At 39.0% G+C, this 13,343-nt stretch overlaps 1 protein-coding gene across 4 annotated transcripts in view; it reads right to left on the bottom strand.

The window, feature by feature from the left end:
* FNDC3B (fibronectin type III domain containing 3B) overlaps positions 1–11,311 on the bottom strand; it is a 369,819-nt gene extending 358,508 nt beyond the window's left edge. For 2 of the 4 annotated variants that reach the window (XM_039338154.1, XM_039338138.1), the window contains exon 1: positions 11,146–11,311. The gene's annotated coding sequence lies outside the window, so the exon portion shown is untranslated. Of the gene's footprint in view, positions 1–877; positions 989–11,145 lie in introns of all 4 variants that reach the window. The other 2 variants (XM_039338145.1, XM_039338123.1) reach the window with 2 other exon arrangements.
* Between the last annotated feature and the right edge of the window lie 2,032 nt (positions 11,312–13,343).

The raw sequence follows: 13,343 nt of genomic DNA, 5'->3' as shown, positions 1-13,343 counted from the left end.
TCTTTTTGTCTTTATACTTAAAATTAAAATTTTGAGGCATACTGTAGAATATTAAATTTTGCATATTTTAATTGATCACAACTGATTTCTATCCATTTAGCAATCTGTCAAGTCACTTCTGAATCTTCAGTGACATAGTTCGCACTCTCCTGCCAATTCTTATTATTAACATAGCAAAAACGAGTGAATTCATGCATTTCAAGGGGCTGGGAAGTAGCCCCACTTGCTCCTCCTTTTCTAAAGATTTAATTTCCAGGAAGGAGAAAGAGGAAATACTCCAAATATCAATAGTCTCTGAGAATTCAGTTTGGAAAATGAATGCTTTATTAGAAGCCTTGCCTGGAAAACTTTTATTACTGCTTTCTCTCCAAAATAAAAAAGTTAAGAAAACATTGTATCCAAACTAAGAAAATAAGCTTTTCCTCTTACATGGCTCACTAAATTTCTTTCCTAAATTTTTCCCACATTTGTGCTATATAATTCAGTTTGGAATTCAGGATTAACTTGGCCTCCAAAAGAGGCAATTGAAAAACCTATGTGATCATTATACATTTATAGATCTCTGAATTTTCAACAAAATATTCATAATGGTCTCCTAAGTCCAAGGCAATCCAATGCAAATTACAGCACAACCTCAATTACAGGGAAAAAAAAAAAAACTATATTGCAGTAGAAAAATGTCCCTTCTTAGTCTGAAGTGTCCTCCGTGAAACCTCATACTTGCTATTATGAAACATCTGGGCTTCATCTACTTCAGACACTGAAAGGAGAAAACATTCCCCCCCCCTTCTTATTTCTTTGCCAAATTCATTTTTTTTTTCCCTCCTGGCCCAAGAATCCATGTTGCAACTTTAAAACACATGTTAAAGTTTCTTACTTTGATCAGCACGTTTGATTTGCTCATATCTACATATTCCAGTCACTGCCCCTGTGAACAGGAGCAATCAGAACCCCAGTTGCTGATCACACCTGGATCTTCATATTTTCACTAGAAGCACATAAAAAAAAAATAATCCTGAAGGTTTAGGCCAAAGTGTTATCAAGCCCTTGTTCTTTTTTTTATTATTGAAAAGTTTTATAAAAATTACAGTATACACCCCAAAACCCACCCACCTTAAAACCCTCCTCTCCCTCCCCCACTTCCCAGAGCTGAGTACAGGGTTACAAATATAATAATCAAACTCTAACTAACATTAACCAACTATATAAATAACCAAGTCCATAATGCGCTTTAACTCCCCTTTAACATAGGTATAAACAAATTAAAAATAAACATAGTAATATAAACAAATCAATATTATTAAACAATACAATATCCAAATTATTAACAATACTAATACTAAAAATAATAATAAAACTAATAAGAATTCTACTATAATAAACTATTAATAATAATAATACTCTAAAATTTACTCATAAACTAGTTGGAACTTTTTAGTCCCATATTTATTCTGAATATAATCTATCCATGTTCTCCAGACCGAAAATGTATCTTTCTTGTGAGTGATCCTTCAAGTAAGCAGAAATTTTCGCCATTTCTGCTAAATTTGACACTTTAAGCATCCATTCTTCTATAGTAGGCAAACAATCCTTCTTCCAATATTGGCCTACCAATAACCTTGCAGCTGTTATCAAATTCAACATCAGGTTAGTTTCTTTAACATTACAATCTACAATAACACCCAATAAAAATAATTGTGGAGTAAACTTTATCTTTCTCCTAAAAATCTTTTGAATGTTCCATCAAATCTTAATCCAAAAAGCTTTTATATTTCTACAAGTCCACCAGATATGAAAATAAGTAGCATCCAAGCTACTACATCTCCAACATTTGGGCTGTAAATTAGGATACATACAAGACAACTTTTTAGAATCCAGATGCCATCTATAAAACATTTTGTAAAAATTTTCTCTTAATTTTGGGCCTGGGTAAATTTTACATTTCTAACCCAAATTACCTCCCATATATACAATGGAATCGAATGTTCTATCTCACACAGTTTCTAGTAGCTGCATCCGATAAGTCACAGGCAGATTTCTTGCACTTGTATCAAATGAAGTTGGTGAAGCAGAAACCAGATGTTCTCAGATTAGAGAGAACTGCTATGTTAATACTGATCAAATGTCTCTTAAGGCTAATGGAAAAATCCATTGACTCAGAACATGTGATGGGGATAAAGGCCCAGTAAATACACCATGGTGCATAGACCTATATGTTGGTAGGAAGAGCTTCTGCATGCAAAAATGTAATAATTCTGAAATAAGCTACAGGTAGTCCTCGACTTACAACAGTTCATTTAGTGACTGTTCAAAGGTACACTGAAAAAAGGGACTTATGACCATTTTTCACACGTATGACTGTTCCAACATCCCTTGATCACGTGATTTACATTCAGATGCTTGACAATCGGTTCATATTTATGACTGTCGCGGTGTCCCCTTTTGCGATGTTCTGACAAGCAAAGTCAATCGGGAAACCAGATTCGTCTAACAACCATGTTACTAATTTAACAACTGCTTCACTTAACAAATGTGGTGAAAAAAGTCGTAAAATGGGGCAAAACTCACTTAACAAATTTCTCACTTAGCAACATAATTTCTGGGCTCAATTCTGATCATAAGTACTTTAGCTAGGAGTTTTCTCGCAAGTAAACTAGTCTTTAATATTGAGATGAGATTTTCATCTGGGTCTGACAACAGCCAAGTTGCTGGCAGTTAAACTAGACTGCCTTTTATTCTAGATGTAACTAGAAGAAGGTGAGAATTTACTAACAGTCTCATATTGACTTAGTAGATTCAACTAACAACCCAGCCTTTTATATCTCAAATTTACTGAACTTGCTTTAAAGACCTGTGGAGCGGTATTACTGTGGATACAGAGAAACAAAAGTCCTCTTATATTCCCTTTTTTGGTCTTCTCTTTGAAAATGTTTTTAGGAAGTATGACTATTAACCCACAATTTGATCTCATAAATGAATGGCTCAGAAAGTATCAACCTTTGAACTTTCTCTGGCTAGATCACGCAAGTATAATAGGAAATTAAGTAAATTTGTCTGGCTTTGATTTAGTCTGATTTGTGAACTGGGATTATAACCACTGCTTCCAACAAGGAAAACAAAACTTCTGTGTTGTTTTGACACCTCCTTCAGCACTTCCAGTGGCTGGAAGATGTATACAGATAGTCCTCCACTTATGACAATAATGGAACCTGCTCAGTATGACTGCAAATCCTAAGGGTCATAAAATAGGACATTTATGTGACCAGCCTAATTTTATGACCTTTTCTACATGGTTGTTAAGCAAATGCACAGTTGTAAAGTGAACCAGCAGTTTACTAGAGCTGGTTTTGCACAAAAAAGGGCATATATTGGCAAAACTGTGGTATAATGTGGTGAAATATGGTTATGTGGCTGCAGGACACTGCAAAATAGCAGAGGTCCATTGTAACTTTAAACAGTCATTAAGCAACTCATCATAAGTTGAAGACTACGTGTGCAGAATACTGTGACAAGATAAGCTGCACTATTACTGTATCTAGAATCAGATAAAAGTGAGATGAGTGGCTATATAAATCAAATAAAGAAACACATATAGTACTTACAGGAAATGGTGCTGCCTCCACAGCTCCTAGTGCCTAAACAATGTACAATATAGCCATTTCATATAAGCCTAGTATGAACTCAGCAAATGTGACTGGTAAACAATCATTTATGGTAAAATTTTGTGTAAGGTCATTTTCCTATGATTTGTTTCATAAACCATGGTTAAGCAATAACAGGACCAAAGCCAGCATAGAGATCAACCTGGTCTCTAAATGTCACCTGGGCTGATCTAGTTAAACCAATTATTAATTTTAACTGGAAATCTGTTATTTTGAAGGCTACTCTTTTTTAGTATCTCTAAGGCTCAACTAGCATTTTCTTGAGCTATAACCCTCATTTTCTGCCTCAGGACTTTACTTTCATATCATCCCCAATTCATGGAATAGCTTTCAGTTATTTACTGGACTAGTACGGAAGCAATATTTCCCTTTATTTTGAAGCTGGTCAGCTACACAATCTGGTACAATCTGTTTTGCTTCATCAAGATAATAGCCGTGGTGGTGCAGTGGTTAAAATGCAGTATTACAGGCTGATTCTGCCCACTGCCAAGGTTTTGATCCTGACAGGGCTCATGGTTGACTAAGCCTTCCATCTTCCGAGGTGGGTAAAATGAGGACCCATACTGTTGGGGGCAACATGCTGACTGTAAACTGCTTAGAGAGGGCTGTAAAGCACTATGAAGCAATATATAAGTCTAAGTGCTATTGCTAAGGGTTGTTTCATTACTAGTCCTTTCTACAGTACACTCTATATTTGTTTGATGGCTAAAACTTATAATGAAAGAAATATTTTACTTCCAAGACAAGATGCCCCACCGTTGGACAACTATTGTTTAGACCAGTGGTTCTCCACCTTTTTAATGCCGCGATCCCCAACCGGTCGTAAGTCAAGGACTACCCAACCGGTCGTAAGTCGAGGACTACCCAACTGGTCGTAAGTCAAAAACTTTCCCTGCCCGGGAGCGCTGCGCATGCATGGTGCCGCCCCCTGTGCCGGCCGAGGCATAGCTGGCAAGGGGCAGCAACGGCGCAGGGCGACCACTGGCTGGGCCACCAGCTGGCCCAGCCCAAGGGAGGTAAGGCACCCGCCGGGCCCCATGCAGAGGTAGCACAGCTAAGGAAAAGGGGGAAAAATGGCGGACTGCGTTGTTTGGCGACCCCCGTGAAATGGTCATTCGACCCCAAATGGGGTCGCGACCCACAGGTTGAGAACCGCTGGTTTAGACTAAAAAAATAACAAAGGAAGGAGCAAAGGAAACCAAATGAACTGTAGATTAAATTAAATTAAATCCAATTTGTGGTCTGGGTGTTATTCTTTTATCTTGGTCTAAATATTAGACTGACTTTTTAAATCTCCTGCCTATGATCCTACTTAGCTGCGTACTTGGTACTGTAACAGCAACCTCTTAAGAAAGAGCAACTTGTTGAGATGAGCAACTTTACAAATTGATTGATTGACGGATTTCAAGACTAAATTTGCTGAGGGCTGGTCAGATTTGCCAATTCTTTGACTTTCCAACTGCAGTGATTTATTTATTTATTTTACTTTTTCAGATGACTTCTGTCCTAGTTTTTATTGATCTTTAATTTGATTGTTCTAGCTGCTTGGATCTCTTTTGTGAGAAAACCCAGATGATAAGAAGGAGCAGAAGAAGCCTAAGGCAGCCAGCAAGGCAGAAATGAGCAGAGAAATGTTTACATTTCACATCTTGTTGTTATGGTTGTGGTTTTCCTCTCTTTATGTACAAGAGTAGGAAAAGAGGAAAAGTAGGAAAACCTTGAGCAATTCTCAAGCTGGTCTAAATCAAAGTGATATCTGAAGTCATTGTAGATGGCCGGAGGGCAGTTTTAGGATGATGAAGAAATCAGCCCTATTTGAGCCACCTTCTATTTTGCCAACAGTAAAGCAAGAAGAATTAGATCTGATCCTTCTGACGCTCTTTCTCCAGAAGAGAAACCAATATATCTGTCAAGCGTTCTTTAACGTATACCCAGGTCAGTGGGCTCTCAAACCCCAGAGAGCCAACACAATTCCATAAGTACTCTAGACAGCACACCCCACATGTACTCAAAGGCTGGTACTCAATATACCATTCTTCCTGACTTCTACTACAACTCCTGTTCCTCCACTACAACAACAACAACAGCAATAATAATAATAAAATTGAGAAGACAGCAACAGACAGTAAGTGCCACCTATGCAAAGAAGCTGAAGAAACTGTGGACCACCTGGTAAGTTGCTGCAAGAAGATCGCAAAGACTGACTATAAGCAGCAGCATGACAAAGTAGCAACAATGGTGCATTGGAAGATCTGCAAGAAATATCATTTGCCCGTAAGCAAGAACTGGTGGGATCATAAAATAGAGAAAGTCATAGAAAATGATAAAATTAAACTGCTCTGGGACTTCAGAATTCAAACAGACAAGCACCTGCAACATAACACCCCAGACTTAACAACTGTCGATAAGAAAGACAAAAAAGTCTGGATAGTGGACGTGGCAGTGCCTGGAGACAGCAGAATAGACGAGAAAGAACTGGAGAAGATAACAAAATACAAAAACCTACAAATAGAAATAGAAAGACTGTGGCAAAAGCAAGCAAGGGTAGTACCAATAGTCATAGGCACCTTGGGTGCAATCCCAAAACAACTGGAGCACCACTTGAACACCATTGGCATTGACAAATTCGCTATTAGTCAATTGCAAAAGGCGGCCTTATTAGGAACTGCTTCCATCCTGCGACGATATCTGTAATTCCATCAAACATCCACATCTGCCTATCCCAGGTCCTGGGTAAGGACTCGATAGGTAGACAAAATGCCAAATCCAGTCTGAACATCTGGCTGACTGTGCGATGATCCATATAATAATAATAATAATAATAATAATAATAATAATAATAATAATAATAATAATAATCCCCCAGTGAGGCACTACCTTGACGTGGTTGTGGGGCTTGTGTACTCTGAGGAAGATGAGAGCTATGCCAGAGGTTCAACCATACTGGACAGGTCTCATCAGAGGAGTCAGACAAAGAGTGTCTCTCCCATAAAAAATATGGTGAGACGTAAATTGCAGAATGCCATACCGGCTCGGACGTCGCCCGGGTTAACAAGGTCCGCGCTAGATATTGGAGTTCCTGGATATCTGGTGAAAAATGGGTTACAGGACTCAGGACTGTTGGCTGAGCAACCAGGGCCAGCAGCTGCAGAACTACTGGAAGAAAAGGTGTTTACCCGTCGCAGATACACAGTGATGGAAAACAAAGAAATAATGATCTGTTACTACAGATCAAGTCCAACAAGAAGAGGATATCTAAAACGAATGCACCAGTTCTGGAAAGAACAACATCCAGAATCAGAAATAACAGAACAGAGACTAGCAGATCAACGCCGATTTATAACACGAAATAAAGTATTCACAGAAACAGAATTGGACGAACTGCAAAGGTTTACCCAGGGCAAAGAAATCAAAGCCTTACCAGAAGTAATTCAGAATGTAGAGGCAAACCAGGGGGAGTTGGCAGTGAAGGAATCCAGCAGAGATATACAACTGTTCTCATTTGGAAACCAGGCACCTCTTCCTCAGGAAGAACAAAACCCTCTAACTAAAGAAATAAAAGAATTGAAACAAAGAATAACTGAGCATCTAGAACAGCACAAAAACAACAGAATAAGGCTACCTGCATTGAAGCTTGTTCCAAAGAAACAGCTAGCACAAGCATTAAAAGATGCAAATACTGCAATATCAAGTATAAGCACCAATTCACTGCAAGAAACAAACCAACTAATGTACAGCACAACTGCAGTTATAACAGAATACCTGGGATGCAAAATCAACAAAGAAGAAAAACAAACAAACAGTGCACCAGAAAAATGGAAGGTTAGACTAGAAAATAAGATCAGCAAATTAAGATCACATGCAAGCAAGCTAGAACAGATGAAAGAAAAGAAGCTGAAGAACAAGAAGACCAAAGAATACCTAATCAAGAAATACCACTTAGAAACAAGGAAGATCAAGGAAGCACTGGAAATAATAAAGCAACAAATAACAGCTATAGCCAGGAAAATCAGTAGATATGAAGCTCGAATTGCAAACTATAGGCAGAACCTCCAATTTCAATCCAATCAGAAACGTTTCTACCAATCCATCAATGGAGAAACTGCAAGGAATCAGTCAGTACCTGACAAGGAAGAAACAGTACAGTTCTGGAAGCAGATATGGGATAACCCAAAGAAATACAATAAGGATGCGGCTTGGTTAAAAGAGGTGGATGCAAATAAAACAGAAGTTGAAATGAAAGAACTAGCAATAACAACAAAAATGGTAGAAAAAAGAGCAAAGAAAATCAAAAATTGGTCAGCACCAGGTGAAGATGAACTGCATGGGTTTTGGTTGAAACATCTAACTGTTATACACCCACTCATTGCCAAGCAGTTCAACAATATACTACAAGGAGGAGAAATTGAAAAGTGGCTAACAACTGGGAAAACCTACCTAATAATGAAAAATCCAGCAAAAGGGGCAACACCAGGTAACTACAGGCCAATTACCTGCTTACCAACAACTTTCAAATTACTAACTGGTGTAGTAGCTGATGCAGTGCAACAGCATCTAGTTGAAAACAATCTCTTTCCACCTGAGCAGAAAGGAAACCGCCCCAATAGCAGAGGAACAAAAGATCAACTCCTAATAGACAAAATGATCTTGGAAAACTGCAAGAGAAGGAAGACCAACCTGAATGTGGCATGGATTGACTACAAAAAGGCATTTGACTCTCTGCCACATGATTGGATAATAAAGTGCCTAGAAATAACAGGAGTCAGTAGAAACATCAGAAAATTTGTGCAAAGATCGATGGCACAATGGAAGACACAGTTGCAGATCAATGGTGAGAGGCTGGGAGAGGTTAATATCAAGAGAGGAATATTTCAAGGAGATTCATTATCACCATTACTATTTGTTATTGCACTGTTTCCTCTGTCAACAATACTGAATAACTCAGGACATGGCTATCAAACATCAAAAACATCTGCCAGACTATCCCATCTCCTTTACATGGATGATCTGAAGCTGTATGGAAAAACATCATCTGAAATAGAATCGCTGCTCAACACTGTCCGTATATATAGCCAAGATATTGTAATGGAGTTTGGCTTGGACAAATGTGCCACACTTACTATCAAACAAGAAAAATAATGAAAACTGAAGGAATCAAGATGCCCCACGAAAATAACATTAAGAGTCTAGATGAGGAAGATTACTACAAATACTTGGGTATCCTTCAAGCTGACAACATCAAGCACACTGAAGTCAAGAAAAAGATTAGAGGTGAATACATCAAGAAAGTGAAGAAGATCTTAAAGTCCAAACTCAATGGAGGAAATACCATAAAGGCAATCAACACCTGGGCAATCCAGTCATTAGGTACACAGCTGGAATAGTGGACTGGACTCAAGCAGAACTAAAAGCAATGGATAGGAAGACCAGAAAAATAATGACAATGAATCATGCCCTTCATCCACGCAGTGACATTGACAGACTTTATCTACCAAGGCAAATAGGTGGGCGTGGAATGCTACAAGTACATCAGATGGCTGAAGAAGAAAAAATGGCTTTGGAAGAATATCTGAAGAACAATGATGAAGATGCCCTGAAAATAGTATATCAGGAAGGCTTACTAACTACTGGAGAGACCAAACTGGCCTACAAGAAAGACCAAATGAAGAACAGAATAGAGGCATGGGAAGACAAAGCACTACATGGCCAATACATTAAAAAAAATAGCTGGGAAAACAGATAATAACAAGACCTGGCAATGGCTAAGAGCAGAAAAATTGAAGAAAGAGACTGAGGGACTAATTCTGGCTGCACAAGACCAAGCCTTAAGGACAAATGCATATAAAGTCAAAATTGAGAAGACAGCAACAGACAGTAAGTGCCGCTTATGCAAAGAAGCTGAAGAAACAGTGGACCACCTGGTAAGCTGTTGCAAGAAGATTGCACAGACTGACTACAAGCAGCGGCATGACAAAGTAGCAACAATGTGCATTGGAAGATCTGCAAAAAATATCATTTGCCTGTAAGCAAAAACTGGTGGGATCATAAAATAGAGAAAGTCATAGAAAATGATAAAATTAAACTGCTCTGGGACTTCAGAATTCAAACAGACAAGCAACTGCAACATAACACCCCAGACTTAACAATTGTCGATAAGAAAGACAAAAAAGTCTGGATAGTGGACGTGGCAGTGCCTGGAGATAGCAGAATAGAAGAGAAAGAACTGGAGAAGATAACAAAATACAAAGACCTACAAATAGAAATAGAAAGACTATGGCAAAAGCAAGCAAGGGTAGTACCAATAGTCATAGGCTCCTTGGGTGCAATCCCAAAACAACTGGAGCACCACTTGAACACCATTGGCATTGACAAATTCGATATTAGTCAATTGCAAAAGGCAGCCTTATTAGGAACTGCTTCCATCCTGCGACGATACCTGTAACACCATCAAACATCCACATCTGCCTATCCCAGGTCCTGGGTAAGGACTCGATAGGTAGACAAAATGCCAAATCCAGTCTGAACATCTGGCTGACTGTGCGATGATCGATAATAATAATAAAATAATAATAAAGAAGTTGGAAGGGACCTTGGAGGTCATTGAGTCCAACCTCCTGCTCAGGCAGGAAACCCTACACCATTTCGGACAGATGGCTGTCCAGTCTCTTCTTAAAAATTTCCAGTGTTGGAGCATTCACCACTTCTGGAGGCAGGTTGTTCCATTGGTTAATTGTTGTAACTGTCAGGAAGTTTCTCCTTAGTTCTAGGTTGCTTCTCTCCTTGATTAGTTTCCACCCATTGCTTCTTGTCCTGCCCTCAGGTGCTTTGGAGAATAGCTTGACTCCCTCTTCTTTATGGCAGCCCCTGAGATATTGGAACACTGCTATCATGTCCCCCCTCTCCTTCTCTTCTTTAAACTAGACATTCCCAATTCCAGCAACCGTTCCTTATATGCTTTAGCCTCCAGTCCCCTAATCATCTTTGTTGCTCTTCTCTGTACTCTTTGTGAGCCCTACTTCTGGGGAACAGTAACTCTTCTAATTGCCTTAGGCTGCTTCAGGCTGTTTGTTTTCCAAACCAACATAACCCACCTTCCCTCTCACATCAACACCCCCTATTCCAACTGGCTTTCTGCTCAGCTTTTATAGTCCCAATTGTTGGGATGGCTATGGAGAGGTATTAAAGGGACAGAGTATTTTGCAGGCAGCCTGCCCTCTCACAATATCCTATGGCCCAGGATCAATCTGATGAACCAGCAAATAACAAACTTTGGTTTTAAAAAATGAACTTTTAAATTTTATTAATTTTCCAATTTATATTGCCATCCATCACCCCAAGCAAGTGACTCTGGGCAGCGTAGGACAAAGTATAACTTTAACAAAACCCTTATTACTTTTTGGGTGTCAGCTGCATAATGTACTACAGTATTATGACAGAAAAATGTGAGTTATGTCAACTCATAGCCATAAGCATGCATACTTACTGGAAACTGCAAAGCCGGAGACAGCAAAAGTTTCTCAGACCCAGTCCTTTACAAAGTGTTCTTCAGCTATGTGTTTTAGTTCTGATAATCCTCCAAAACAATCAAGGAAGCAGGAAATCAATAGTTCCAATGAAATGGTTATCTTGGCTGTTGCCAGCACTGACCAGAAATGTTTGTGACTGCAACAGCTTTAACTCACTAGCTTCTGGTGTCTAAGGTCTAGCCCCTGCTTGCATTTAAGCACAGCACATTTATTTATTTATCATATTTAGAAGACCTCCTACCTCCATAATGATTCTCGGTGATTTACAATGTTAAAAATAATATTTATTTATTTAGCATATGGCATACAATGTCAGGGAAATCTATACATGCTAGACAGTCCTGACAATCCAAATTGCTAGTTCATTCTGTTCAATACTTGCGTACCTATCCTTGATGCACCATAGCAGACAAACTAGCTTACACCAGTTGACTAGAGGTGTTTGGGTTGCTGGCTCTTCCATGGCTCCTCCGTTGGTCTCCCCTCGCCTTGCCTTGTTCTCCATTGCCTCACATCTGGCTAGGTACAGTGCCAGCTTTTGCTCTCCACACACAGGAACATAGCTAGGTTTTTCCCACCAAAGGGGTACCCATTTATCTACTTGCAATATTGCATGCTTTTGAACTGCTGGGTGAGCAGGAGCTAGGGAGAAAGCAGCGGGAGCTCATCCTGTCTTGCACAGCTGGACTTAAACTGCTGGAGTGCAGACCATTTCTGGCTGGCAGTTCTAGTGTCATTAAGCTGCTGTACCACCGCGTCCGCTTGTTAAAAATAATAAGGTCCATAAAACAATGCAAAGAAAAAGAGAAGAGAAAATATTCAGCCTTACATATAAAATACCACAGAGTAAGGGGCTTGCCACTCACCGTAACCCACCCACCTCCCAAGTTTCAAAGATTGTCAGGGCAGAAATCTAATGGATCTCTGGAGGAATGCTATTTATAGTTGGGCTGCAGCCACTTTCTACCTTGTCTCCATGACATTGCTCTTATTTCCCATAGACCACTTTTTCCCCCACAGATTTCCTACAAAATCTATTCATAGAATTTTGACTTCTTTTTGTTTTCTAAAGAAAAGCAGTATACCTTTTAGTATGTAAACTGCTTTGAAAATACAATCCCACACTAAATTTCTGCTGAACTTGAGGTCATTTGCCTTGGGTTTATTTCTACCAGCTGAAGGTCTATCCTGTTTGTTTGTTGATATACCACCTTTATTATTTTTACAAATAATTCAAGGCGGTGAATATTTTTTTGTACATTGCCCAGAGTCCTTCCTAGAGGGAGAAAGGAAGTTCAGAAATGTGATAAACAACAAATATACCTAATATTCCTTCCTCTTATTTTCTTCAAAGAAACAACCCTATGAGATGGGTTGAGCTGAGAGAGATTGACTGCCCCAAAGTCATCCAGCCAGCATTCATGCCAAAGACCAGACTAGAACTCACAGTCTCCTGGTGATTGGCCCAAAGTTACCTAGCTGCTTTTATATCATAGTTGGGACTAAAATTCACCGTGTCCTGATGGTTGGCTCAAAGTCACCTAGTTGCTTTCATGCCTAAAGCGGGACTAAAACTCACTGTCTATTGGTAATTGACTCAGTCACCCAGCCACTTTTCTGCCTAAGGTGGGACTAGAACTCCTAGTCTCCTGGTTTCTATACTAATGTCTTAACCACTAGGCCAGTTTGGCCAGAATTAGAACCATCAGTTCTTTGCAATGGAGTACTATACTGAAAACATTGCAAACAGAGATCACAAGCAAAGACTTTCTCTTTATACTTCTTATTGTCTCTGCTTTGCTTTTCCCTGATTGGAAAATGGATACTTTCAAGCTTTTCCACCAGAAAAAAAAGAGAGACTCTTTCTTCTTTTTGTTTCCCCCCCATATGAAGATTGAAATATTCTCTTTCTACTGGAGTATGTCATTTTCTTAATGATCTTTCTTATCCTGAGAAACTCTAGATTTTCTTAATAGGCTTACCTCAACCACAGATGTATGCTAAATCAAAACCTTAATGAATGAACTGGAGAATTCTAGAAGATTCTAACTAAAGTTTCCTTGAAATTTTCTCTACACATCACCATGGAGACCACAGATATTTTGTGAAAAAGTGTTTTAAGTATAGGTTAAACCCCATTTAAGTTGGGTTTCTT

The sequence above is a fragment of the Crotalus tigris genome, unplaced genomic scaffold, assembly GCF_016545835.1.
Source record: "Crotalus tigris isolate CLP2741 ecotype Arizona unplaced genomic scaffold, ASM1654583v1 scf7180000017549.6302385, whole genome shotgun sequence".
Lineage (NCBI taxonomy): Eukaryota > Metazoa > Chordata > Lepidosauria > Squamata > Viperidae > Crotalus > Crotalus tigris.
This window is presented reverse-complemented; position numbering and strand designations above follow the sequence as displayed.